The sequence below is a fragment of the Hylobates moloch genome, unplaced genomic scaffold (assembly GCF_009828535.3).
Source record: "Hylobates moloch isolate HMO894 unplaced genomic scaffold, HMol_V3 SCAFFOLD_4, whole genome shotgun sequence".
NCBI classification, from domain to species: domain Eukaryota; kingdom Metazoa; phylum Chordata; class Mammalia; order Primates; family Hylobatidae; genus Hylobates; species Hylobates moloch.
This window is the reverse complement of record NW_026652279.1, coordinates 62,162,058-62,185,393: the sequence shown is the minus strand read 5'-3', so window position 1 is coordinate 62,185,393 and position 23,336 is coordinate 62,162,058. Positions and strand designations below refer to the sequence as shown.

The 23,336-nt window shown below is 40.7% G+C and overlaps 1 protein-coding gene and 1 long non-coding RNA gene across 2 annotated transcripts in view; one reads left to right on the top strand and one right to left on the bottom strand.

Moving 5' to 3' along the window:
- LOC131383255 (uncharacterized) overlaps positions 1–23,336 on the bottom strand; it is a 216,543-nt gene that overhangs the window by 189,880 nt on the left and 3,327 nt on the right. The window lies entirely within an intron of this gene.
- Positions 22,578–23,336, top strand: part of COL8A1 (collagen type VIII alpha 1 chain) — a 155,584-nt gene continuing 154,825 nt past the window's right edge. Inside the window, exon 1 of the mRNA XM_032150323.1 lies at positions 22,578–22,648. The gene's annotated coding sequence lies outside the window, so the exon portion shown is untranslated. The remainder of the gene's footprint in view (positions 22,649–23,336) is intronic.

Genomic DNA, 23,336 nt, shown 5'->3' with positions numbered 1-23,336 from the left:
AGTACCCATTAGTTATTTTTCCTGATCCTCTCCCTCCTCCCACCCTCCACCTTCTGAAAGGCCCCAGTGTATGTCCTTCCCCTTTATGTGTCCATGTATTCTCATCCTTTAACTCCCATTTATAAGTGAGAACACGTGGTATTTAGTTTTCTGTTCCTATGGTAGTTTGCTAAGGATAATGGCCTCCAGCTCCATCTATGTCCCTGCAAAGGACATGATCTTGTTCTTTTTTATGGCTGCATAGTATTCCATGGTGTAGTTGTACCACATTTTCTCTATCCAGTCTATCATTGATGGGCATTTAGGTTGATTGCACGTCTTTGCTACTGTGAATAGTGCTGCAATGAACAAACATGTGCATATGTCTTTATAATAGAATGATGTATATTCCTTTGGGTATATACCCAGTAATTGGATTTGCTAGATTGAATGGTAGTTCTGTCTTTAGGTCTTTGAAGAATTGCCATGCTGTCTTCCACAATGGCTGAACTAATTTATACTCCCACCAACACTCTTTAAAATACACAAACATAAAAGGAAAATTTTAAAATAAGTATAGGAAATAAGTAACCCATATCACTCAGATATAGTCATTAATTCATTCAGTCAAGAACTACTGCATGGCTCCTATGTGCTAATCATTGTGCCGGATGCTGGCAGCAGAAATATTTCTACATCATGACTTGCCTTCCCAAGGACTTCACAGATTTGTGAAATAACAGACACGCACCACTGGGTAAAGTAAGCTATGGTATTTGTTTCCGAGATGGTAATTAATGCTCCTTGCATTTTTCTTTACATCAAAATATTAAATAAATATAATGAATGTTGCTAGGAATACCTATTAATATAAAGCACTCTTTCATGAGTAGCTGTTTCTCTGTTATTCTCACTGTATTAACCATATGCTCCTTGGGTAGCGGTAATATCTTCCCTTTTCAACATTAGTGTATTAATACTCCAAAATCATTATAACACATCCACCATACTAATAACGCAGCCAGCTCTCAATTTTGATGGTGGATTCCAGAAATCTGGCTTTGTTCCTTGCACCCTTCAGCCACTTGCATTTAGGGGCATTTCATGGCTTGTTATCGCCTCTGTCAAGGGTGTTCAGTAGAAAAGAGGAGGCAAATCTCAAGCCTACGTAATATCCTGATGACGGTCATAAAATCTTAAAATTGGAAGTAATTTCCAGCGTTATCTATTCCAATTCCCACTCAGTGCTAGAATCTCCTCTATCCTATCCCCAACAGATATTTATGCAAGCCAGATTCTGCTTGAACACTTTGAATAATAACAGATCCAATTCCCAGTTACTCCACTAGTAAATGTTACAGTCTTTTCCATGTTTGCAGTTCAAATAGAAGCTCTGAGGGGTGATTGGAAACAATATTTAAATTTGGCTAAGGAATAGTAATATGTATTATGTATTTCAGTTATTACATACACACACATAATATTTATCAGGCAAATAAAGATAAATTCTTCCAAAGTATTATGTTATAAATACCTCACCCCAATATTCCCTATGAGTCAGGCAGGAAGGACAGGAAGGAGGGAGGAAATTGTTAAACTGAAGAATCAATCTATTAATGCATTTACCACTATCGTCTGCCCAAACAGCATGTGAGGACACAGCGAGAAGTTGGCCATCTGCAAGCCAGGAAGAGGGCTCTCACCAGAACTCAACCATACTGGCACCCCAATCTTGGATTTCCAACCTCCAGACCGTGAGAAAATAAATTTCTGTTGTTTGAACCACCCAGTCTATGGTATTTTGTGATGACAGCCTGGGCTAACACAGTCAGTCTTAGGAAGACTTTTTTGAAAGTCTATCAAAAAGTTTATCAGAGCTCAAATTACTTTATTGCCTACTTCGACTTAATGCCTACAATTTAAAAGATGCTGTGGATTCGTTTCTGTTCAGACTACTTAATCTTATTTTTTAAGAGACCAAACAGAATGTAGAAGAGGAAGAAAACCTACAAAGAGGGTGACTGCCTACCTGAATCCTAGACTTGGACTAAACAACATCATTTGACATAACTGATGCAAGGTTCCTCTTCCATAAAATAAAGGGTTGCAAAGTGTGCTGGTGTGCACCTGTAGTCCCAGTTACTTGAGAGGCTGAGGATGGAGGATTGCTTGATTCCAGGAGTTTAAGTCCAGCCTGAGCAACATAGAAAGACTCCTGTCTCAAAAAATAAAGGATTGAAATTTTAAATGATCTCGAAATATCCTCTCCATCTATAGAATTCTCCAAATCTTTTAATTTAATATTGGAGGAAAAGGAACAGATATGTACTCAATTTGGTTGACTGTGTAAAGAACTTTGGAACAAGGTAAAAAGGGAGCAATAACTGCCTCCTAACCAAGAGCATTACCGAACTCTCCATAAGGAAACTGAATTTTTCCTGTTAAGAATTAAAGTATTCTCGAAGTAGATATTCTTACTGGAGCTCAAGTATGAGAGAAAAAATTATAGCTGAGGCCTTTAAAATGTACTCTGTAATTTCCCCTTCTGTCTAAAAGCATTCATTCATTCAACATGTACTAGGGACTGAGATGCAAAGACAAAGAAAAGTTGCCTCTGCCCCTTAGAGTCAAAAACTAGGGAACACTCGATTTGACAGAGTTTTTCTAGTAATCTCAATAAACATGATCTCAATAAACATAATTAACTATATGGCTTCATATCTTCATAAGCAATATAATATCTCAATTTAATACAACAAAATGTGCACACCAAAGAGGCAGGATGTCATAGATTCAGGAAATTTTCATGTGAAAGGCATTTCAGAGACTTTCTTCCCTGAAGCTTCTTCAAATGGCTTTGGGGACAGCAAGCTGCTCCCTTATTGGAGCTTGTACAGGATTTGATTCTCTTCCTTGCAACTGCACCTTCTTATGTTGTAATATCTATTTAAATATTTCTAGACATCAAGGGGCATCAGGCAGAGGAACCAAGCCTTATTCATTTATGTTTCCCAGGAACTTGCACCACATTTGATTAATAACTGATGCTCAATACTACATTTTGTGGACTTAGGATCATCTTAACTAAACTAGATAAACTGGATGAGGAGGCTAAGGTTTGTAGCTACTTGTCCAAGGTCTCACAGGCACAGTCTGATGTGACAGGGCCAGGGCTAGGCCCCAGATCTCAGGCTCGCAGTTTAGTGTTCTTTCCTTGAATAGCTTGCAATTAAGGAGCTGGTACCTCACTTGGACTTTGAATGTGTGTTCCCTTGAAGTAATTAGAAAGCCTAGCAGTATAAACAAAGAAGCAGACCAGGCATGGTGGCTCATATATGTAATCCCAACACTTTGGGAGGCTGGGGTGGCAGGATTACTTGATGCCAGGAATTCAAGATCAGCCTGTGCAACATAGTGAGAACCTGTCCCTACAAAAAAATATATATATATATTAGCCAAGCGTGGTGTCTCTAATCCCAGCCACTCAGGAGGCTAAGGCACGAGGATCACTTCAGCCCAGGAGTTCAAGCCATGATCACATCTCTATACCCCAGCCTGGACAACAGTGTGAGACCCCATCTTGAAAAAAAAGACTTAAAGAAAGAAATACCATTCGACCCAGCAATCCCATTACTAGGTATATACCCAAAGGAATATAAATCCATCTATTATAAAGACAGATGCACATGTTTGTTCATTGCAGCACTGTTCACAATAGCAATGACATGGAATCAACCTAAATGCCCATCAATGATAGACTAGATAAGGAAAATATAGTACATATACACCATGAAATATTACGCAGCCATAAAAAGAACAAGATCATGTCCTTTGCAGGGACATGGATGGAGCTGGAGGCCATTATCCTTGGCAAACTAACACAGGAACAGAAAACCAAATATCGCATGTTCTCACTTATAAAAGATAGCCGACTGATGAGAACACCTGGACACACAGAGGGAAACAACATACACTGGGGCCTTTCATAGGGTGGAGAGTGGGAGGAGGAGGAGGATCAGGAAAAATAACTAATGGGTACTAGGCTTAATACCTAGGTAATAAAATAATCTGTACAACAAACCCCATGACACAAGTTTACCTATAAAACAAACCTGCACTTGTACCCCTGAACTTAAAATAAAAGTTAAAGAAAAGAAGTAAAATTTTAAAACAAGAGGAAATCATGCAAAAAGAAAGAGAACTGATTTGAATAGACATTTCTCCAAAGACAAGAAAATATATAAAAGGCTAAGATACACAAGAAAAGATGTTCAACACCATTAGTCATCAAGGAAATGCAAATCAAAGCAACAATGAGATACAATTTCATACCCACTAGGAGAGATATAATGAGAAAGACAGACAATAAGGCTATAATTAGAAATATGGGCAGTAACCCATGTTGACAAGGATTTGGAGAAATGGAATCCTCATCCATTGCTGATAGGAATATAAATAGTACAGCCACTTTGGGAAACAATGGCAATTCCTCAGATAGTTAACATAGAGATACCATATTTCATTCCTAGGATATACCCAAGAGAAATGAAAACATATGGCCATATAAAAACTGTACATGAACATTCAAAGTAGAATTATTCATAATAGCCAAACAGTGAAAACAGCTGAAGTGTCCATATATTCATGGAATGAAATATTATTCAGCAATAAAAATGTATGAAATACATGTAACAACATGAGTGAGCCTTGTAAACATTACGATAAGTGAAAGAATTCAGTCACAAAAGGCCACATATTATATGATTCAATTTATGTGAAATATTCAGAACAGGCAAATTCATAGAGATATAAAGTAGTTTAATGGTTGCCAGGAACCAGGGGAAGGGGAGTGGCTGCTAATGGATATGAAATGTTATAAAATTGGTACAACTTTGTAAATATACTAAAATCATTTAATGTGCTCTTCAAAAGCATGAACTTTGTGGTGAGTTACATCTCAATAAAAAGTACCATAAAGGAAAGAAATCTACATAAAACAGTCAAACTTATACAAAATAAATGTCTTTATAGAACAATTTTTAAACAGGGTTACGTAGAACCTGGTATGAAGTGAAATGAAATATTAGTACCTAATATGTCCCATGAGGAAGATTGAAGGAAACCAATGTTTATTTAGAGCCTAGTGTAGGTCTCTCAATAAATGCATTTTCTGTATTTTCTCATTAATCTTTTGAAGAATCTATTACTCATTTTACAGATAAGGAGACCAAATGTCAGAGAGGTTAAGTAATTTTCCCAAATCACACAGTAATCTAAGACAGATCTGGGAATCTAGTCCAGATGCCTAATTCCAAAGCATGTGTTCTTTCCACTCTTGCACAACACTTCCTTAGAGATTTTTCCATAAAACTTGGTTTATTGCAATAACCAATAAACCAAGTTTATTTTATTGCAATAACAATATTCCTTAGAAGGAAATTCCATAAAACTTGGTTCATTGCAAGTTCCTTCAGAAATTGTGAAGTAAACTAGACAAACATCTTCAAATGCCTATGCAAGTGCTTGACAAAACTGATAAGCCCAACATGCTTTGTATTCATCCCACCTGCCTTCCTGACCACCTCCTTCATGACCGCCAAAGTTGAGGAGAGCATTTTCCCAAAGCCCTTGCCTACACCTAGTGGACACTGTAACCCTGCAGCATTCAGCTTCATCATTATAGTCTCCAAAGCACTCAAAGCTACTTTGCATTCAGTAGGACTTCAGTGCATGATTGTGGTGATTGAATGAGCAAACATGTTATCTCCCTTCAAATGCTCATTATACATGGGACAGATAAGATGAAGACACAGTAATATTAACCATTTCATAACCAAGTACACCCCAGGAAGCCTCTTTACAGGAGAGTAAACCTGTGGACAGACTTGGTAGATGTGAAGCTATTCCCCAGTGCTTCTTACAGCGGGTTATAGACTGACGGCAATGCTATCTTCCACATAATGATAGACTTATACTCCATAGTCCCCTTGGGTGGGCCATATAACTTGCTTTGAATAGTGGGTTGAGAACCAAAGGGACAGATGTTTCTTCTGGGCCAAGTATAATTGCTGACTTCATGCACTTCTCTCTTTTCCACTGCATAGTGACCAGCAACTGCTGAGATGGTAGCTGCTTCATCAGGTACATGAGTCCTCAATTGACCCACATGGATATATTGTTGTTTCTGTTTCTACAGCAAAACCTATCCTTCCTTGACATCCAAATCTCCAAACGACAAGTTGTACATGAAAATGGTCAGCAGCATAATTTAACTGGAACATGCTAGGCCATGAGGAGCTAGAGGAGATAAAATCAGAAAGAGAACTGGAGGTCAGATAATACAAACCCTTGAAATCTAGACTAGTCTAGAAGATATATTGCAGGAGGAAAGTACTACAGATGGAAAAAAATAATTAGGTTGGTAAGCCCAAAGAAATGTGTCAGGAAAGAAACAAAAAAAAAATTCTCAGTTAATATCAGATATCGAGGCATGGATGATGTCTTCATTTTGAGATCCAAGAGACAGGGTTGAAAGTAGATAATGAGGTCAAAATAGACAGGCCACTAGGCAGGAAATGCCAAACCCAATCAGGAAGCTGCTTAAAGCCCATGGCTAGGAGGAAAGTTGTATTAGTTTTCTCTTGTCGCTATATCAAATTATTACAAGCTTGGTGGCTTATAACAACATAAACATTATCTTACAGGGCTGTAAATTAGCAGTCTGACATGCATCTCACGGGCTAAAATGAAGGCATCAACAAGGCTGTATTTCTTTCTGGAGACTCTAGGGAGTAATCCATTCCCTTGCCTCTTCTAGTTTCTTGAGGCCACCTGCATCACTTGGCTCGTGGAACCCTTTCTCTAACTTTAAAGTCAGCAAGGCAGAATCTTTCTGACCCTTCTTCATTTTTGACAACTTATTTGACTACAGCTAGGAACGGGGTGGAGTGGAAATATTTTGAATGGATAATGGTGATGAGATTTTGTCCATCTGGAGAATCTCAGATAACCTCCCACTTTAAGACTTATAACTCAATCTCATCTGCATAGGTAACATATGTATCACGGGATCTAAGGGTTAGGATGTGGCCACCCTTAGGAGGCCGTTATTCTGCCTACCATCATAGCCAAGTATTAAGAATGAGGAACACAGTCAAAATATCAAGAAACAAAAGTGTGGTACTGGACAGGGGAATGCTCAGTTCTAATGTATTCTGAACTATCGTGGGTCACACCTGTGTACAATGGCTCTTGTCTTAAGGCCCATAAAGGGCAAGTTCAGTGGTCTAAATGAGAAGTGATTCACTGGCCTGAACTCTGCCAGTAATGGGAAATGGAATATTATAGACAGCAGTGCCCATGGTGCCCTGAGACTATTCCTTTGCCTCAATAAGTGCAAGCTGAATGAATGAATTGATGAGTGAGATGTCAATCAAATAAACAGGACTGAACAACAGTTTGGATACAGAAGGCAGAAAAGGGGAAAGGATTTTTAGAAACTTTAACAGTCAATGAAGCAGCTAGGAGAGGTCCAAGGCTAGATACTAAAAAAACACGGAAGAGCGAAGGATGGAATTTCTTAACTGAGTTCTGAAAGCGTCACTTTTTTCAGAATTTAATTTATTTTACATAGATGAAGGGAATACACTGGCCAATAGATATAAGCTAGAGAAATGTAAAATAATTGTATGAATTATGCATTTAGAAAAGGATCATCGGCCAGATGTTTTGCAGGAAACCAAAAACTAGACATAGGGAAATTAGACATAAAAAAGGATTGAGGGAACTTTTAATTAGGAGAGTAAGATCATTTTTAAATGCATTTTTATCTGTGAATAAACGTGAATGGATAGGACCATGTTTTAATTATGAATTAGGGATAGAGCAAGACAGTGGAATAGAAGGCACTACAAATTGTTCCCATCCCCACCCAGGACACCAATTTAACAACTATCTACACCAAAAAAAAAAAAAAAAAAAGCACCTTCATAAGAACCAAAGAAAGGTGAGCACTCACGGTGCCTAGTTTTAACTTCATATTGCTGAAAAATGCGCTGAAGAGTTAGGAAAATCAGTCTTAAATTGCTGACACCCACCCCTCTGTTCCCGCACCTGGCAGTGGTGGTTTGGCACAGACAGCATTTCTGTGTGCTGCGAGAGGGAGATCACAGCGACTGTGAGGCACTGAACTCAGCGCCACCTTATTATAACAGAACACAAAACCAGACCAAATTCAGCGGGCAACTGCCCACAGGAGGAGCATTTAAACCAGCCCTAGCTAGAAGGGAATCACGGGTCTCAGTGGTTGGAACTTGAGTTCCTGCAAGCTTTGCCACCATGGGCTTCAGTTCCCTGGAGTCCTAAACTTGAAAGGCAGTCTAGGCCACAAGGATTGCAAGTCCTAGGCAAAACCTAGTGCTGAACTGGGCCCAGAGTCAGTGGACCTGGCTGGTGGGTTGTGGGGGGGCCAGGGAGGACATGACCCACTGAGACACCAGCCAGGCTGGCTAAGGAAGTGCTGGCATCATCCCTCCCCAACCCCAGGCTGTACAGCTCATGACTCCAAAAGAGGTCCCTTCCTTCCTCTTGAGGAAAGGAGAGGGAAGAGTGGGGAGGACTTTGTCTTGCCTCTTGGTTACTAGCTCAGCCACAGCAGGATAGGGCACCAATCAGACTCATGAGGCCCTAGCTCCAGACAACATTTCTAGACACATCCCAGGCCAGAAGGGAACCTGCTGCCTTGAAGGGAAGGACCCAATCCTGGCAGGATTCATCACCTGCTAACTGAAGTGCCCTTTCGCCCTGAATAATCAGCAGTGAAACTCAGGTACTATGTTAGGGCTTTGGGTAAGACTCTGAGGCTCTGCTAGTTTTGGGTAAGACTCTGAGACTTGCTAGTTTCAGGTAAGACTCAGCACATTCTCAGCTGTGGTGGCTTTAGGGTGAGGCTCTTTCCACTTAAGAAAAGCAGAGGGAAAAGTAAAGGGGACTTTGTCTTGCATCTTAGGTACCAGCTCAGCCACAGTGGGGTAAAGTGTCAAGAAGGTTCTTGGGGTCCCTGATTCCAGGACTTGGCTTTTGGACAGCATTTCTGGACCTTCTCTGGGCCAGAGAGGAGCCCACTGCCCTGAAGGGTGAGTCCCAGGGCAGGCAGCATTCACCACAAGCTGACTGAAGAGCCCTTGGGCCTCAAGAAACCATCAGCAGTAGCCTGGCGGTACTCCCGGTGGGCCTGTGGTGGCAGTGGCCACAGGGTGAGGCTCCTCTGCCTTTAGAAAGGGGAGAGAAGAGTGGGAAGGACTGTATTTTGTGGTTCAATGTCAACTCAGCTGCAGTACAATAGAATACTAGGTAGACTTCTGGGAGTCCCTGGCTCCCAGACAGCACTTCTGGACTTACCTGGGGACTGGAGGACCTCGCCACCCTGAAGTGAAGGACAAAGGCATGGCTGGCTTTGCCACTTGCTGACTGTAGAGCCCCAGAGCCTTGAGAAAACACAGGCAGTAGCTAGGAAGTGGTTACAGCAGGCCTTAGGCAAGCCCAGCACTGTGCTGGCTTATGGTTTGACCCAGGGCAGTCATAGTGGTGGTGGCCACGGGGATGCTTGTGTCACTGCAGCCTGCAGCACTAGGTAGCTCAGAACAGACAGACTCTGTTTGTTTGGGAGAAAGTAGGGGAGGAGAACAAAAGATTATTCCTGGTGATTAAGAGAATCCTCCCGGATCATGTCCAAGACCATCAGGGTAAGTACGTTTATGAGTCTGAAAGAACCAGTGTCACTGAACATGGGGCGCCCACTAAAGCAGATACAGCTTAGATCACAACATCCAAGTTCCTTTGAATATCTGGAAAGCCTTCCCAAGAAGGACAGGCACAAACAAATCCAGACTGACAAGACTACAATAAACACCCAAGTCTTCAATGCCCAGACACAGATGAACCATCTACAAGTATCAGGGCCATCCAGGGAAACACGACTTCATCAGATGAACTAAGTAAGGCACCAGGGATCACTCCTGGAGAAACAGAGATAATGTGACCTTTCAAACAGAGAATTCAAAATAGCTGTTTTGAGGAAACTCAGAGAAATTCAAGATAACACAGAGAAGGAATTCGGAATTCTGTCAGACAAACTTAACAAAGAGACTGAAATAATTTTACAGAATTATGAAACAATCTTTTTGAAAGTGCCTGTCTTAGACCTCTGCAGTGGAGGTATGCTGTCTCTGGATTCATTGACTCAGTAAGATGTAGTGAAAACTGAAAACTATAATAAATCTCAACTCCTATGAGCAACACCCGATTAAATTTCTTTCTGGCTTTTGCACAATGGTGGCAATGGCTATAATCCAGAACATAAACAAAAACTCATATGGAAGCAACAAACACATTTTTAAAAATCATATGTTATTCCCCAGCCCAAAGAACTCTTTGTCTAGGACTTTTGTGACTTATATTTATATTACTGAATAACTCCACCCAGTGAACATGAAGCACAGATGAGTACAAAAAGGCAACATTTACATAGTCTAATGATTCCCATATATGGACAATAGATATGCACGCAAAGAAGTCTGGCAATTCAATCTTTTTTTTTTTCTTTTTTGAAATTGACTTAATGAGATGGTGACAAGTGAAGTGTGTGCATGGTCAGTCCCATGATAACTCAGACATTTACATTTACATTCTCATCTCTTGAAAATCAAGCCACTCATTCTCCATTGCCAATATGCTTTAAACCAACATGTCAATAATGGGCAAACTGCCACAAGTCAAATTTGCTAAAAACAGACCCATGGCATAAATAGAAACCAGAGCTTTAACCACTACTAATGCAATGTGAAAGTTAATAAGAACGACACAAGTCTTAAACCTCTTGCTTCTTGAAGCTTACCCTAGGGACTTGACAAACAATGATAAACAAGGACCAGAAAAAATCCATTCAGACTGTCACTTGAAATATGGGTTCTTCCACATCTCCACGTTGATTATCCTGCTAATGTAGATTGTCTCTGGTTAAACTTACAACATATGCTGACCCTCTCTGCCACCGCGTACATCCTGTTTACTGTGTATCTGTGTATGAGTGTGGGGCTTACCTAGTTTCTCCAGATGGGAGATGAAACCAGATTTGAAATCCCCATTGAGTCTTCCTACTTCTTTGCCAACTCCTTAAAAGTTTTGCATAATTCAGATTTTTATAAAGACTAGTCAAGAAGAACTGATTCTATACTATTAAAAAGTTAACAAGAATTTGCCAGTATATAATACATATGACATACAACCATGAGGGTGTATATCTGAAGTTTACTACCAATCTGCTTCTCCTTTAATAAGGACAACTTGAGTGATATACTCTACACATTCTTGGTTTTCTTCTTTTCCTGTTTCCAACCACTATGTCATTTTTAATCCAGAACCTGGCACCATGAGGTTTTATCTCTTCACCCTTGATGCTCTCGCTGACTAAGCACTGCACCCCAATTTCCATCCTGCCTGTCCCCATCAGACTTAGTACCTCTGTCATTGTTTTCATCACTCATATTTTCCATACATATTTATTGAACACAATTTTGTGTTCCAAGCACCATGGTAGGCACTGAAGATGTAATGGAGAAGACACTGATATTTGACTCTCAGCTCTTCCTAACTCAAGTCTCAGTCTGGTTTCTCCAGCTATGTCTCCTGAGTCTTGAATAGTTCAGTGCTCCAAGATGACCCCTTAGCCCACTAGCTGGCATTAATCATTAGGTAAGCATCTCAGCCAAATTGATACTGATCCTCCAGCAGGGGAAAAGAGGATATCTGTACAATGTCAGAGCCTCTGTCTTAGAGCGGCGCTTCAGCATCCCACCACACTGTCCTGTCTCTTCCTGGTGTCAGGGCAGATGCTACAACACCCTTGAAGCCTCTCAGCCTGAAATTGCTTAAAGGTCAGTGATTACAGTTGAAGATTTCTATATATCTTATTTACTTTCTTTTACTTTGGTTATTTTTATTTCTGCACCTAATGACTTTGTATAAATCTGTGTCATTCAAGGACATCAGGAAATGAATCTGTTTGGTACCACTCACTCCTTTCCCATATAAAAAGTGGGGGCAGAGGAAAGTTTTCAAACCATTCAAAATGAGTTGACTATATGCAGAATTTCTAATAAATCTGTACCAAATTCTCTGCTATAAATGAGATGTTTTGGCTGGACTTCAATAAGGACTCTTTTTCTCCTAATTCCATTATGATCTAACATTAAATTAATCTGTTTTACACAGGCAAATAAATGCATTTGGCATGTTAATGCTGAGTCTGAAGCATATCTCTGTCCATATGGGACAGTATCTGAAATCATGCAGAAATCACTACACACATTAGAAACACTTCCTCTGGACAGAGTGTTGAAACAGAGAAAAATGTTTACAAAATAAAAAACAGAGAAAAACTCTATATAAGAATTACTCAGTCATGGCTCTGTGTTCTCTTTACACAGATCACTGAAACTCATTAAATTTTTTGACATACTAAGGCACGACTATTGATATAGTGTGTCTCATTTCTCATCTACCAAGTTTTAAAATACTACTTGCCTTATACTAATCATAGCCAATGAAAATGAAATGAGATGATACATATGGAATGTCTTTGAAAAGCCTCAAGGCCTTTCTGTATTTAAGAGAGAGTGGTGATGTTGGTATTGGTAGTAGCACCAGTGGTGGAAGTGTAGCCTTTTTTTTTCTTTTTTTCTTTTTTCTTTTTTTTTTTTTTTTTGACAGGATCTCACTTTGTCACCAGGCTGGAGTGAAATGGCACGATCTCGGCTCACTCGGCCCCACCTCCCAGGTTCAAGTGATTCTCCTGCCTCAGCCTCCTGAGTAGCTGGGACTACAGGCGCCCGCCACCACGTCCAGCTAATTTTTTGTATTTTTAGTAGAGACCGGATTTCACCATGTTAGCCAGGATGGTCTCGATCTTCTGACCTCGTGATCCACCTGCCTCAGCCTCCCAGTGTAGCCATTTGTTTTACAGTCTCCCTAATTTAGGGCCCACAGAGCATTATTAGTTCTGTGAGAAGCCCCTCAGAGGGCAGGCAGAGTATGGGGTTGGTTTTTCAGTCAAATAACCTCAGAAAACACTATATATGACATTTCACTTTTGAAATTTGAAAAGGACGTTAGCCATTCAAGGATTAGAATAGACTTACAATAAAGAAATATGTTTAATTTTAATAATGCAGAATTTCTAAGACATAAATGGATTCGAAATATTTTTTGCTATATAACATCTGTTAATATTCCAAGGCATTAGAGTTCCACAGAGAATCATTATTATTTAGAAGGAACATAGAATTAAATGTTCAACTGAATCAAATGCTTATCATAATAGGCCAACTTCTTCCCCTCATGAAACCCCAAACTCTTGCCTATACTAGCAGCATGCAAGGTGGGATTCTTAATTTATGAGAAAACCACTGATATTGGCATCCCCTTCAAAAATGAAAACCCAAGTTTGGGACCTAAAAGCAATATCCTAAATACCTATCATTTACATGTGCCTGTAATATTTTTGTCACAAAGCGAAAAAATCAGAGGAAAATATATTCATGGATTTTAAAGACGTATATAGCCCTCATCTCAAAAATGAAAATAAATCAATACATGTTTATTAGCGTGGTTAGCCCTATACTAGTGCTTTGCGTAACACAGCATTTCCTGCTTTCAAGGAGCCCACAGTCTTTTGGACCCCTCTATTTGAGAAATATATGATCTAGAAGGTAGAAGGAAGGACAAGATAACAAAAATTAAAATAATAGTTAATAGGCATTTGTTCAGATATAAACATAAGTTATCTTGATAAATGTCACCAGCTGTGAGAAACCCTCCTGGCCCAGCTACAGAGAGAGTGGGGAATGAAGAAGCCCATCTGATCCTGAACAGGTGTCCTTCCTTTGCCATGTGGCCAGATGAGATCCCAATACCCTCCTAAAACTCTATGATAAGTCAGGCTTGGTGGCACATGCCTGTAATCCCAACACTTTGGGAGGCCGAGTTGGGAGGATTTCTTGATCCCAAGAGTTCGAGACCAGCCTGGGCAACATAGTGAAACCTCAACTCTACTAAAAAATACAAAAAAAAAAAAAAAATAGCTGTGTGGGGGCACGTGCCTGTGGTCCCAGCAACTTGGGAGGCTGAGATGTGAGGATTGCCTGAGCCTAGGAGGTGGAGGTCACAGTGAGATGAGATTGCACCACCGCACTATAGCCTGGGTGACAGAGTGAGACCCTGTCTAAAAAAAAACTCTATACCCTATGATAATAAATACAGCACAGAAAGTCTAATAAAGACATATAAATGAAGTGCAACATGCAGAAGAAAGAATGCAACATGCAGAAAGGATAAATTGAAAATGTAAGAGAATAAGGAAATTAGAAAGCAGAATAAATGAGACTAAGAAAAATAAAATGAAACCAAGACAGAATGACACAAATTCGTTCTGTAAAATTCAAGAAGGCCAAAACTATGAGTTACAACTTACAGGCACTTTTTTTGCACAAGAATTTAAGTCTCATTTCTTAACAGGTCATTTCTCTTCCCACTCCCTTACCTAGTGATCTAAAATTCATTTAGTCATGTGCAATAGCTGTGATGTTCTGGCAAAGAGACCTACCTATTTCCTTATGCATAAAATGAAACTCCAAGAGTTTGACTTTCCTTCTAGGAAAACAAACCAGCTGCCAGAAATGAAGAGATCTGGTATTGGCACGCTCAATGTGCTCACAAAACCATATGGTGGTTCTAAGCAGAAATGACAAGGGCCAACCATTATATGTCCACATTTAGGGAATAAATTCATAAATAATATAGAAGCCAAGGTATATGGGGCTCTAAATCTTCCCCCTCATCACAGAGACTCTCTAAGGATATCTTAGAAGATTATTTGTCTTTAAGGGAAATAAATGGGAACTAGGCACCATGAGGGTGTCAAGCCATCATAGAGGGTCCAAAAATAAGTGCTCCAGTTCTCAAGTGCATTCAGCATTAGGTGTAACTTTTGCTCTGTCATTCAGGCAAACCTCTTAGTGTGCAGTGATATTTACAAAAGAGTATATTCCGACCCTTTATATTTCAAAGCAATGTTGAAACACATCTGTTCAAATAACCCTCCCACCTCGACTGACTCACCTGGCAGGAAGAGTTAGTTTCCTGGCCAGCATGTAGCCAGACCTTCCTGATATTCAACCAAAATATATAAAGCATATCATTGTCTTTTCATTCCAAAAAGCACAGAGATGAACCAAGCTTTTCTTTTCTGTGTGTTACTTAAAGATATTCTCTGTCTTACACCTGGCATTCTCAGTAACCACCTCAAAGCTCCCTCCAATGAGCAGGCTCCATTAGATCTCCTATAGAGTCCCATACTTACCTTGCCCATAGAATTTACCTCAGTGAAGGGAAATTATCTATTTATCTTCCTCTCTCCCCTACCAGACTATTTAAAATCCTCAGAAATGGGAAGCAAGCCATATTGATCTTCAGAACTCATTTCTATGACCCTGCAAGAAATGTACCACAAAATTCTAAATGTTTATTTTTGTTTTGTTTTGAGCCAAATGGGGTAAAGGGGGCTGGGAATAGGGAAAGATAAGAGAGTATTTAATTATTTTTAGTCTCTACAATCCACAGATACATATTGAACACCTTACTCTATGCTAGGCTTAGTGTCAGGAAAAAGGGTTAGGCTCTCAAGGAAAGAGCAGTAAAATTGCAAAGAAAAGAGGTTAGCATATGTATAAGACAAGGTAGACTATAAAAAATTGCATAAGAGAAGTACCAATTTTCCTGGGCAGTTCAGAAAACAAACCGGAAAGCATTTCCTGAAAGTGGCATGGAATTAATAAAGGATTTGAGCATGTGTCCGTAGGTGGACCCAGCAGCAGGAGCTCCATTAGCCACCGTGCAGGAGCTGAGAAGTTAACAAACAAACATTTGGAAAAGCAGATTGTTTCCCCTGACTGAAGCATAAAGTATGTAAATCAGACTGGAAATAAAGACTGGGCCTGAACCTTGGAAAGGGGCTTTGAATGTCAAACACAAATTTAGGGTTTTTTGTAAATGTTGTGATGCCATCAACAATGTCTGAACAAGGGAATCACATAATTTTTGCTGGGGTTTACGGTGATTACTTTCGAGGCAACATGGGAAGTGATCTGGGAATAGGACGTGCCAGTCCCAGGCCAGCACACCTGTTAGATCTCTCATCTCAGATCTTCATTTTTGCCTTTCAAATCAGAGTTTTCAAATCATGAAAAATCTCAGGCTGTATAAGATATGATAACTCCGAGCAGAAAGTACTGGATTTACTAAAATCAAACATGAGGTAAATAATAAGAACATAAGAGACTAAACCATAAGTAGAAGGAACAGAAGATAGAAGATAAAACAGAGATAATTATTCATCAGGGAAGTCTAGGATAAAGACAATTGCCATATGGTAGCTAGGGTCCAAGATAGCACACAGCGGGAGTGAATTCTATTTCTACTGCCCTGGAAGGCTTTTTAGTTTTCTCTCCTTGAGTGGGAAAAAAATACCTGGGCTACATTGCTCTCCCTCCATTGCCCTGCCCCCATGAGAGAATCTCAACAATTAAATTTCTTAAGGAATAAAAAAAGATTGAGGTGACTTTAGTTGACATTGGTAATAGGGAGAGTGAAAGCTGGGAAAAGGGTTCAGAGACCAAAATAAAAGTCTAATAGTTTGGAAGACTAGAAAGAGCTACAATAATTTAGTCTATAGCAAAAAGGGTGACCAAATTTTTCCTAATTAAATAAAGGGGTACAGCACTGGGGAGAAGGAACTGTTTACAGTAAGAGTAGAGAGTTTCTTAGGAAATCAAGCTAATGTATTCAGGCATCAAGTAAGTCTGGCACAATAGGGAAATTTTTCAGAAACCAGAGATCTGTGTGGTGTGGTTACATTTCCATCAATCAAAAGGACAATACTACTTGCTTCAGAAGAAAAGAGTTAAAAGGCTGATTGATGGCTGGGTCTGGGAGATGCTCACCAAGCCCTGAAACTTAGAGAGGTAATGGTTGCAGTCAAGATCTACTTAAGGAACAATGGTAAGCCCCACCTTTTGGATTCTGTACCTAGGATACAAATAAGGTTTAATATTAAGGGGTACTCTCCTTGTAGCAAACACTGGAGTAATGAATTAGGAGCTCTTCCATGCTGTGATGGTTAATACTAGGCATCAACTTGACTGGATTGAGGGATGCCTAGATGGCTGATGAAGCATTGTTTCTGGGTGGGTCTGTGAGGGTGTTGCCAGAGGAGATGGACATTTGAATCAGTGGACTAGGAGAGGAAGACCCACCCTCAGTGCAGGTGGGCACCATCCAATCAGCTGCCAGGGCAGCTAGAACAAAGCAGGTGGAAGAATGGGGATAAGTAGCTTGCTTTTTAAGTCAGATTTCTCTTTCTGTCTTCCTGTGTGGTGCTGGAAACTCAGCTTCTCTTCCTTCTGTCCTTGGACATCAAACTCCAGGTTCTTCAGCCTTTGGACCTTGGGACTTGCACCAGCAGCCCCCTAGGGGCTCTCGGGCCTTCGGCCTCAGACTGAATGAGGGCTGCACTGTCAGCTTCCCTGGTTTTGAGGCTTTCGGACTTTGACTGAGCCATTACCCGCTTCTCTCTTTCCCCAGCTTGCAGGGGACTTTGCCTTGTAATCATGTGATTCAATTATCCCTGATAAACTCATATATATCCTACTGGTGTGCATGTGTGTTATGTGTGTGTGTGTGTGTGTGTGTGTGTCTGTGTGTGTCTGTGTGTATCTCCTACTGGTTCTGTTCCTCTGGAGAACCCTAATACACATACCTAAATTGAGCATGTGTATCATTGTATGTTGAGTTGACTTCATGGGGATGTTGAGTGAGTGGAGTGCCCACCAACTGGCACACAGCAGGCATCTGGAAGGTGGAAAGAACTTTAGAGAGGGTCTGGCTAAGCCCCCTTATTTTACAAATGCAGACACATTTACAAATGCAAACACTGAGGCCAAAAAGGATAAAACACCTGCCCCAAGTTTTCACCTGGGTAGTCAGTGGCAGAGCTGGGACTAAACTCCAGATTTCCTGACTCTCCATGCACTGCTCTTTACAAAGCCAGCAGGAGCTGTGAGGCAGTCATCTGTGGGGTCACCCGCAACAGTCAGCTCTACCCTATGGGCCAACAGGAAAACAGTGACTCACAAAATCCAACGGTCCTTTGGAATGCGTAAGAGGTGTGCCTTTCTTCTGTGCTGTAAAGCGTTTTCCATTTTTGTAAATAAAACCCCATTTTAAACGCCCTAGGAGAGTTGGCAATTTTAAGTGCCTTACGGACTACAATCATATTTGGTCATGCTTAGCACGGGCTAAGACTGACTGACTGATGAGTCATTTGATAGATGGAGAGCAAATTTCTGTACACCGTATTTCAAATTGTCAGATTTACTTCAAGTGAGCACACCTGTCTATGACTTTTGCTTAGGCCAAAGCCACATTTATTGCATTTTAAAGCTCTAAGGAGTGAAAGGAAGAATCAGAGTTTGAAATCTGGCATGGGCAGCAAAAACAAATAGTTAAAAATTAACTATTTGAGAACATAGATGTGAATGTGCAATTTTTAAAGCCAGATCACATTGTTTTCCAATCCAGAAATCCTTGAAAACTCAAGGATCTCATGGATCAGGTATATTATTTAGGGATAATGTAAAGCTACAGCAGGTGAGAAAGAGACTGGGCTCCTCGGACACACAGAGAAGACATCACTCTTTATGTGAATCCCATATGTCATCCTGGCCACACCGTGAGAGGGTCCTGCCTTCCTACCCCCTTCCTACAACCATACAGGGCACTCCAGGGAAAACTGGGCTAGAACCACTACTGTTTCTGCCACCTTGCTCAGGCCTCCAAGTCTGCAGGATGCAGACACTCCGTTTTCTCTATTTCTAAGTATGCTAACGGTCTGAGATGTACAGGCAAGCATTTATCTGCAAAGCTACAATAAAGACCCTATATTCAAAGAAAAATGAAATCTTGAAAATATGCCACTTTCACCATGCCATTCTATTGCTCAAAAGTCTTCATTGATTCTGCATTGCCTACAGAATATAGTTTATAGTTCAGACTACTGAGGTGACCTCTTCCCTCCTCATCCGTCCTCTCCATTTCTCAGCCTCATTGTTCTACTACACGGACCTTTCTATTCAGTCATGCTGGCCAATTCACCACCTTCTGAATACTCCTGTGATTTCCCTGGTTGTACACATACCCTCCCTTGCCTGAAACGTACTACTGTCCATCACTTGTCTATTCAAATGCTACTTTCCATGGCTCAGCTCAAATGCCACCTCCTCCCTGAAGTCTCTTTACTAAAATTCAACTATCAGGATTTCACGCTTTTCTTCCTCTGTGAGAACAGATGTCATATTTTCCTCTGCTTTGAATACCTCACATTGTCTGATATTCATTCTTAATAAATATTTGTTAACTGATTAATTCTAAATAAACTCCAAAAAAAAGGATTACATTTGCAAAGCTCTCAAAAGTAAGGTAATGATCTGTAGCTGTTATAGCCACACAATGGAAACTTCAGAGCATCTAGTATGTTGTCATTGGATTCCTTTCCTTCCACAGAAGACCAAACTAGGTCATTTCAAACCTCAGTCACCTTCAGAGAGATTCTAGGAAGGGCACACTAAGAGTCAGCAAAGAGATCACATTCCTGGGTTCCTGACTTGTTGTCCAGATCTGCTACTGAATTAGATTCAGGCAAGTGTGAATGGGAGAAATGAACTAATTATTAGTGCCATCCAAACAAAACGAAAGCAGTACTTTTGTTATGTTGGCTGGATATTCAGGTTTGAAAGGAAGAAAGAATTAAAAATAAGAAGAGAAATTCAGCCTACAGCCATCAGTTGTCTTTTCTTCAAATGTGCTTTTCTTGCCTTTCTGGTTTTGTTTTTGTTTTTCACATGCATGTGATGGAACTGGAATGTTTGAGAGGCATTAACTTAGGATTGAAAAGATGATTTGTTGTAATCTGATAAGGGTATTTACTAACATGCTTTATCACCCAGATTCTCCTCTAAAAGTTCCATTTTGTTTCCCCAGAACACAATTCTTTGCTAAATTAAAAAGTTCCAAAAGTGCTATTGTGCTTACAAAATCACATCGGATTTCAGCGTTATGTCCAAGAATAGATAATGCAGTCCTATTTCTAGGTCGAGTAACAAGTGTTATTCATTTGACAGACTTCACTCAGTAGATTTGGCCACATCCTCAAAAGACATACTATTTGGGAAGAGGAAAACTGAGTTATGGAGGGTAAGAAGAGAGTAAAACCAAATAGCAAATGGGCAGAAAGTTGATGTGAAAGTTTTAGCTTTCTAAGCATTCATTAAACTAACAAATGCTGACCATTCTTTATTGTCAGTACTCAATATTGCTGTTTATTCAATTAGCGAGACTATACATATTTATTGAGCACTTATTTTTTGCTAGCTAGTAAGCCACTAGTTATAACTTTGTGCAGCCAAAAAATTATTGAATATAATTTGAATAGGGAACATAGAGATAAAAAATTAAGGCAAATAATCAATAATGCAAAACATTGTGAGTAAATTTGAAAACTCTAATGTCAAATTTGTGTTTACGATAAAAATTTTAAATTTTTTATTTCATATATGATTGTTCTTGCTTCATATCCCAGGCACATGGGAGTTTATTTCGTTGACTTCCAGATGTAACCAATTGAGAATGAGCTCAGTTACAAAGGAAGCAATTGAGGCTTTGAGCTCTTGAAGCTAACAGATGGAAATACGTATGTAAAAAACTAAGTGCAGTGTAAACTCGGCACATATGGACGTAAGTATTAGTATCCAAATGGCACTATTGGGTATTTTCTTAATAGATTCTTTTAAAATGCTTTTTTATAGTTGTGGACCCTTTTTAGACCAATAGTTCTTAAGAAGAGGAGGGGATTTTGCCCCTCAGCGACATTTGGCTAAATCTAGAGACATTTTTTGTTTTCACAGCTGGGTGGAGAGTGCAGAGTGGGTACCGCTACTGGCATCTGGTGGGTAGAGGCCACGGATACCGCTTAACATTCTACAATGCACAGGAAAGATCCCTACAACAGAGAAATATCCTCCCGAAAGTTTCAGTAGTGCTAAGTTTGAGTAATTCTGCTCTTCACCATCATGTTTCCTTCTCTTGGAGCCTGCTACCAGCCAATGACATCAGGATCTAACCTGAGACCAACCTGGGTGTTCTATATGGCAGCCTAGTGTACTGAAGAGTGCCTAAGGTTTGCAAGCTCGCTAGCTGTGCCTCCCCCTCTCGCTAGCTTGAGCTAGTTATTTAAACTCTTAGAGATGCCTTTCTTTAAATTTAAAAAAATAAAAATCTGCACAATATGAATCATAGCTACCTCATAAGGTTGCTGTGAACACTGAATCAAGTACATATATACATATTCAGTACAAGTTCGTTCCTTTATTGTTTGTAGCCTACCCATCCCTCCCCCGTCCCATTCCCGCCTTTTCCCCCTCCCGGTACTGTATCTCCCACCCCAAGTCTCAGGTTCTCTTTTAAAATGCTTTAATTCCTTTGGTGGCAAAAATCAGGCTTGGGCTAGGAAGTGAGTCACCACTCAGCAGCGAAAGGAGCTTGTTTTTCTTTCTCTGAATGCATTTCTTAGTAATTTCAGACTGATCCTTTAGCCACTTGTTGGTTGAATCCTCTCTTAATGTTTAAGACACACTGAGAAAGAACTGTGGCACCAAGACGTTTTCCGATTGTTAGGAATGAGAGAGTTTTAAATACCGAAAATAACCAGAGGGCAGAGAGCTCTGAAATCCTATGTTACATAAGCAGATGCTGGAAGACCCAGGCTGGTTCTGAGGTTCCTCTCTCCACAAGCAAGTCCACGCGGATCCTCCCCGTTGCTGGATTTACTTTAACGATGCCGAAGTCTCAAAAGGGGCCTCTGGATGCTCAGAGGACAGGGAGGGCAGGAACTTTCTTGTCTAATAAGTCTTGCCTGGAGGGAGAGGGATGGGGCGGTTTTCACCAGCGGGCGGTGGGACGGGGCTGAGGGCTGGGGGCTGCCTGGCTCCAGGCTATGTCAATGCCTCCAGCTCCAGGTCCGGGTCCACCCTGCACTTTGGCTCTGCCGCCCAGACGCCCAGCTTCCCCTCCCTTGCCTCGCTTAGAAACCCTTCAGTTCTCCCGGACCGCTATGTAACTTTTCAAATTCCCAAATTCACAGAAAACACCTTCGAAAGTCACAATCACCCACAACTCCCCTGCCAAAAAATGTCATGCAAAAACGGAAAATACTCCAATTCCCCTTTCCTCCCAGACTCTCTCTCTCTCTCTCTCTCTCTCTCTCCGTCGTCTCTCCTCCGCCTTGCGGGCTCCCGTCTCTGCCCGCCCCTCCCCAGAGAAGAGTGTCCAGCTCCTCCAGAGGCTGCCCGCCCGCCGCTCCTTCCCTGCCCACCTACTATGAGGAGCAGCTCCTCCCACCTGCCCATAAAAGCCAAGTGCATGTTACCAGCAGCGGATCACAGCCCTTCCCCGATCCTCTCCGTGGGAGCCCGCGAGCCTCTCTCCCTGATCTTACGTGCTCAAGGTAAGATAGCACTTCTGCAGGCAGCTCACCTACCAGGGGTTGCTGTGGGGGAATAAGTCACCCTCTGGCCAACGCGTTTGCTGTTTGGTTAGAGCTCATTCTTAGGGATGCGCGATCCGCTGCTCCTTTAACTAGCAACTGGTTTGAAAACAAACTTCTGTTTGAATGGTAAAATAAAAGCTCCTTCAGGGAAGAAACAGCAGAATAAATATTGCGAAACCTTTCTCTTTTTAAATCACTTTTTCTCCTGTTGCTGACTGTTGCTGAGGTTAAAATGTATCTGTTTGGGGTGTTGTACTGACGTTTTTCACTGTACATATTTCACACATCAGTGGGGGCAAGGAAAACGTTGTCCCATTGTCAAAAATGTACTTTAAAAGAACACAGTTAACTTACTAAAAATAGCACAGTCAAAAGGTCTGCTAACAATTTTGTGATGTTTTCCAAACCCCCAAGACAGCTTCTGTGAGTCCTTTAAAAAAATATCTTTCCAGGTTTTAGCGCTTGGAAAACAAATGATGTGAACGGGTGCCCTTTGCATGGGGACAGTAAGTAATCAGGTGGCTGGTAGATAGGAAGGAACAAATCCAAATTTACAAGCCAGGGTAGAATGTGCTCTCTCACCAGGCTATCTTTTCATGACATCCTAAAATGAGAATTGTGATGGAACTAAGAAAGTGTATAAAAG